This window comes from Charadrius vociferus, unplaced genomic scaffold, assembly GCF_000708025.1.
Source record: "Charadrius vociferus isolate BGI_N301 unplaced genomic scaffold, ASM70802v2 scaffold281, whole genome shotgun sequence".
Classification (NCBI taxonomy): Eukaryota; Metazoa; Chordata; class Aves; order Charadriiformes; family Charadriidae; genus Charadrius; species Charadrius vociferus.
In genome coordinates, this window is record NW_009646633.1 from 52,383 (window position 1) to 58,688 (window position 6,306).

Below are 6,306 nucleotides of genomic sequence, written 5' to 3' on the forward strand. Positions count from 1 at the left end.
CGTGCTGAGATGGGACCTGTTGGGGTTCTCCAGCTCACTGCATTCGCATCTCGGATCTCTTCCCATATCTACAAAGCCCCTTTTTCAGGTAGGCACCACCCCGTTGCATCATCCCCTCCGAAGCACCGTATCCGTACAGCGTTGGCCTTCAGCAGTTGGCATCGGATAAGGTCTCAGGGAACCGCATTTGCTAGAAAAGCAAGTTGTTGTTGTTATTATTAATAGTTAACTGTCATAACTTCATTAATAAGCAAACCTGCCTGATCAACCGTCTGCGAGAGGACGGTAAGAACGCAGTGGCAGCCGAGGCTCCTCGTGGGATGGAGAGGGCTTTTTTGGGGGGCTGGGGGAACGAATCGGAGTGAGTGGAGGCGGCGGCGGCGAGGGCTGGGGGGGAGCAGGGGGGAGATGACGGGCGCGCCGCAGAGCTGGATGAGCTGTGCGGGAGCGGGCAGCCCTGGGAGCACCCGGCACCCCGGCGTGGGAGCACAGCCCGCTCGAGCCTGGGTGTCCGCCCTGCGGGAGCAGGGTCCTGGTGACGTGGGGCTGTTGTAGCCCCCTGAAGAGTCTAGGGGTGATCTGCTGCCCGCGGGGTGGGCTTGGACCTCCTTCACCGCCTCTCTGCTCATCAAAGCCTCCTCTTGCGCCGTTCGGGCTGTATTTAGGGGAGGTCGCAGCAATGAATGTTGGTCCGTCACCGCTGAAATGGGAGCGGTGGGTAAGGAGAGCAGATGATGCTGATCAGGATGAGATTTCTGCTGAAGTAGGTGGATCCTGGTGCGGTGGGACTCAGGGCGCTCACCCTGTGATGCTGCTGTCCCCAAAATGGGTCTCAGTGCACGTGGGACAGTGGTTTTGGCCCACCGGTCTGTGATGGGAAGGTGGGGGGATTTGCAGGCAGCACCTGCCGGCAGTTGGGCAGCGAGTCTGTCCCTCTGGCCGTGGAGCAGCGCCTGCAGCTGGCATTAAGGATGGGGTATAACCAGCCCCATCCCCGCACTGGGGCTCTTCTTCTGTAATGTATTTTCTTATTCCCATCCCATAAACAGGGCATCGGCGGTTCACGGATAGGAAATGCGACTCCCTGCTCTCTGTCCCTCAGTGTGATGTCTGGGCTGGAAATATGAAGGGATTGGGCTTAAACGAGGAGCATCGGTGAAACAAGAAGCGATTTAAGTGATTTGGTTAATCATTTGTGGCGGCGGTGGTCTGGGTGAGAGACCTGGCTGCTCCTCGCCGGCTCCGCGGGGAGAGTTGGCACAGCTCTGTCGCCAGTCATTCGGGGCATTTTATTTGGGTCTTAACTTTGATTTAACTTCAGTAGATTATAAAGACAAAAAGTCATTCCGAGGCGCTTTATTCGCCTCCTGTGAATTCTGTATTTATTCGCCTCTGTGAATTCTGTATTCAGGGGGAGAAGCAAAAAGAAAAAAAAAGAGGGGGGGGTGGGTAGTTTGAAGTTGTCAAAATCATTTTCCACTCCTTCAAAATAATCTCACAGAACTGACCTCGATTTTACAAGACAGTTTGGCTTTCAAAGAGCTGCCTGTCTTTGCAGAAGGTGGGTCCGTAAAATATATATCGCTTTTTTTTTTTTTTCCCCCCTTAGTAGTAGTGCCTTCGCCTCATTCCTGTGGGGTCTGGAAGGGTGCGATGCTTTGTGGGAAACGCGATCCTGCCTGGCAGCTCATCCCGGGGCAGTAAAGCTGCTGCGATGCTCCCAGGGAGCTGGCGAGGCGTTTCGGTGAGAGGCTGCAGCGTGTCTCCACGTGCGGGAAGAACGGAGGATGCCGGGTGACAGCGATACCCCGCCCCAGCCGCCTTACGGAACAGCCTGTCCTTGTTTTTTGGGGAGGCTCAGGCTGATATAGGGTGGGGGTGGAAGGAGCAGCATCACCAGATGTGCACCAGGAGCTGGTGCTGCGCTGAGCAGAGGGGAGCAGGACCCAGACGGGTCTCTTCACGCTCTGCAGAGCCCTTGTCCCCTCTTCTGGCTCGCTCTCCGGAGCTGAGCCACTCATGAACTGTCGATGGGAGAAACTCCATTTGAATATGGGATATTTTTTTTATTTTTTATTTTTTTTAACTTTTCATTTGACCCGATTAAAACGCTGCTCACGCTGGCTGCCTTGCATTTTGTTTATTCATTCCATCATGTTCTGCCGGGGCACTGTGGTGCTTTCATTTAGCAGCAGAGCCCTTTGCCTGCGAACTGGGCAGCGCGGCGGCAGGGGAGCAGCATCCCCACACCGGTCCTCTCCTTTCTTTAAAACCTATGAAGGTCTGAGCCCTGTTTTTATTCCTAGTGTGGGTGAGGGAATAGTGTATTACTGCCTTGCAGAAAGCACTGAGCTCGGGATGGGGTCTGCAAAGGTGCTGGGGGCCAAAAGCTGCCTGGAGGAATGGTGGGTTTGCTGTTTCATTGGCAGGGGAGAGAAGGAAATATCAGGTTCAGGCAAGATAAGTGCCAGTCCCAGGAAGATGCTCACAGCGCTGCTGGCCAAGAGGCAATGGCAAAAGGCAAGCGCTGTGAAATCTTCTCTCCAGGACCCTCCTTACTTACTCTTGGGGTAGGACCCCCCCAAACTGTGCAGCTACATCAGGACCTGCTCGAGGGCAGCGTGAGCAGCACTCGCCTTCTGACCCCCAGAAAACCCCAGGAGAGAGAAATGGGGTGACAGGCGATGCTCATGGCATGGGGGGTGTCTCCCCAAAGCCACACCTGCCCTGTCCAGAGTCTGTGCCACTGGGAAGAGGTGAGAGGTCTGGTTTAGCTGGTTTGGGGTATTAGACCTTCTTTCAAAATATGTTGTTGGTGTTATTTTTTTTTCCACCAAAGCATAATGTGGAAAAATATTTGCTGCTTCCTTAGATGGTTAATTAATGACGAGGCAAAAGGAGGCCCATCTGAGGGAAGGACCCTGCGCTGCCCGCCTGCTCCTTGCATCGTGGGGCTGACAGCTTTGCTCCAAGGGAGAGCCTGCCTGAAGCGAGCTGGTAGGGCTGCTCCAAAGGCATGGAGGGAAAATAAAACAAAAAGAACATTTTGAATTTGTATTAGTTCTTCATTCGTGTCCTTCTCAAAGCTTAGCGGCTTTGTAATCTACCAAACATAAGAGCATCCCCGCAGTTTCCTTAGCCGGCCCGGCAAAGAAAAGGGCCCAAGGAACAAGATGAGTAGTCCCGGTGTGTCTAACGTAGCCCGGGGGGTACCAGGTGCCCATCCAAGGCTGGACCAGCTCTGAGAGCATCCCATGATGCTGCTTCAGGGTGGCATTGTTAAAACCAAAGACAGGGAGGGGTTTAGGGGTTTTCTCATGGAGTTTCACTCGGGCACTTTTGGTGTAAGATGCTGCAATACTTTCCTGCGCTGCTGTAGGAAGAAACCCGTAGCTCTTCCTACGGGAAGGCTCAGGAGGTGGGAGAGCAGGGGGGAAGATTGTTTTGCAAAAGCCTTTAGATTCCTGATCCTGTTTCCGAATGGTTTCTTGGGGGGTTGTGCTGCTTCTGCAGAAGTGCACCCATGCATGCAGATGGCTTGAGAGGCCACCAAAGGGGGTTGAGGGTGTACTTGGATGTCGCAGGTGTCTTTAAGAATGTAACGACTTAAACTCTGAGCTCATTTGTTATGGACATGTGCACTTTATTTGACGCTCTATAACTAAACGGCCCGGCTTGACCTGGGAACATGAAGCCTGCGGGTGCACGGTGGAAAAAAAAAAGCACAGCCGTAAGAATTTAAGCGAGCGCATTAGGGATTTTGGATGCATCTCGCAGCCTGCAGCGGCTCCGCGCGCTGCGCTCGCCTGCCTTGGCCGTGCTGATGCCAACCCGAGCACTGGCTGGGTGTGCATTCCCCTGGCAGGAGATGGAGCCCACGAGGATGAAGAGCTTGTGTTCTTCTGCCTTTAGCCAAAAAAAAAAAAAGATGCATGGGTATTTCCAAGGGAGGTTGCTGTAGGCAGGCTGCCTGCAAAGTAGGCAGCTACCTTCCAAAAATGGGGAGGTGGGGGAGAGAGGAAGAGGAAAAATAAGCCAAATGAAAGCAGGGACTGTGCCAAAAGTGCCTTCTATTTATGATTTCACAAGGTCGACAATAATCCCCACAGCTACAAGCACATAAAAATTGATTCTTTCCTGAAGAGATTGATGGATTCGTGGTCAGGGCATTTTCTCTGCTCCCGCTGCCCTCTGGACATTGCTGAAATTTATGGAGACGCTGTGTGTTTCTCCGTAGAGGACTAAATAGCCGCTCGAAAAGCGAGCAAACGCTTTCAATTCAGACCTGGGCTCCGGGGAAGCTGCTGTAAATAAGGGAAACGCTTCCTCCAGCTGCTGGGCTGTGTTTCTACAGGTGAGTGGCTTTCGCCCTGCAGCCTGCCTGCGGGGGACCAGAGACTCCCCGTCCTGCCCCGGCCCTCGGCGGGGGGCCAGCGGGGCCGATGCTCACCCCGCGGCGCACACACACCTCTGCTGCTGCAAGGAATCTCCACCCCCGGCACCCCCATGGCAATATCCCACCCAAAGGCAGCACTGAGAAGCGAGGCGGTGCGACGCAGACCCCGCGAGGCTGAAGGCTCTTCCAGTTTGTCCTAACGCCGTCACAAGAGGGAAGAAGGGATGAGTATTTCTAAAGCCTCCAGCTCCTTCCCCAACGCTTCCCAAACAAGCTCATCTCAGGGCTCAGAAGTCGGCTGGAAATCTCCTTTAGTTTGGGTTTGTGTTTTTTTATTATTATTATTTTTAAAATACCCAGCTTTAAAGTCCCAGCGTTTGAAACCACTTTGTTTTCCACAAGTGGCAGGAAGCGACCAAACAAAGCCCAGTTATTTTTCACAGCTTCATCCCCGCAGCGATTAAATCCTCGGTGCTATTGAATTCCTGAGAAGTTTTCCAGGTAGCGACGGGGCTTGCGCACAAGCGGCACACGCAAGCTGTAATATCCCAGTGAGGAGTTTGTGCTCTTTGTGTCTCCCTCCTGGCTCACGAGGAGCTTTAGGTGCGCTCAGAAGACATTTCTGCAGGTCTTGCTGCACAGCTTCGTCGTACTGAGTGCATTATATAAAATGCTGCCGTTCAAAGGGATCCCAGCGCTGGAGAAGCGGCGGGTTTGGGAGGTCGGGGAGGGATGGGCTGGCGGGGATGCGCAAGGAGAATCAATGCCGGGCTTTTTAACAACCACGTGTGTATCGAACAAAGCTTTTTCTTTTCTTTTAAAAGCCTTTCAGACAGCAGTGGGCTCCCTCCTTATAATGTGGCGGGGTTTATCGTGCCAGAAACAGGGACACGTGGAAATGCGGCCGAAAGCGTTTGGTGTGCGTCCTTTCTGCGTCGGTGGTGGTTCTCCAAGCTGCTGCGCGAGGTTGGCTTGTGGCAGCAGCCAAAGCTGCTCTCAGCTGGGGCCATACAACACACTGTCCTGCACACCCTGACCCGCTGGTGGCTCCGCCGTGACCACGGAGGGCAGAGGGACACGGTGGGTTTCCCTCATCTCCGGTGTCCCTGCCGCCTCCAGCCATCCCCTCGCGCCGCTGAAGAGCGAACAGCGTCCCACCTCCGTGGGGAAAAGGATGGGGCAAGGCGGTAAATGGGAAGCCCAAGGTGAGTTGGGAAGGAGCGGAGCGGCTCGCAGCCAGGAGAGATGAAAAATGAAGCAGCCCCGGGGCACAGGCAGGAATTTCCCGTTCAGAAATCGTGGTGGGGAAACAGCGGTGTTGCTTTGCCATAGGCTGGTGGCAGTGCCGGAGCGGTGCCGCTCGCCGGCCGGCACGGTGCGAGCTGCTTGCGTCCCCTCGTCTGGAGCTCGGCATGTTGGATGGGAACAGCACCCGTGATGTCCCCCAGGCTGCCCTGTGTCCCTTCCCGTGCCCAGGGACCCTGCGAACACGCCTGCAGGTGGAGGGAAGGAAGAGAGTTGACTCGACTCCTTCCCTCACCCAAATTTCCCCCTCTTTGGAGCAGCGCTGAGCTTCCTCTGTGAGGCCCTTGCAGCAACGCTCGCTCTTCAATGCGCACGCAAACACTTGGAGGCTGTTACCTCTTTTTTTTTTTTTTCCCCAAGCTTTCCCAGCTGGCGAATGCTGCTGTGGGGTTTGCCGCTGTCTCCTTCCTCGCAGCAGCGCTGAGCGGTCCCCACGGTGCCGAGCCCTGGAGAGCATCCTTTGCCATCGCACCCCCTCCTCCGCCCAGCAGACCGCCCTTTTGCTTTTGGCCCCCCCCCAGCTTGTGACCCGCTGGGAAGCACAAACCAGGATTACAAAGCCGGGGAAATGCCACCGAGCCCCAGCCAGCCTTGGGCATTAAAAA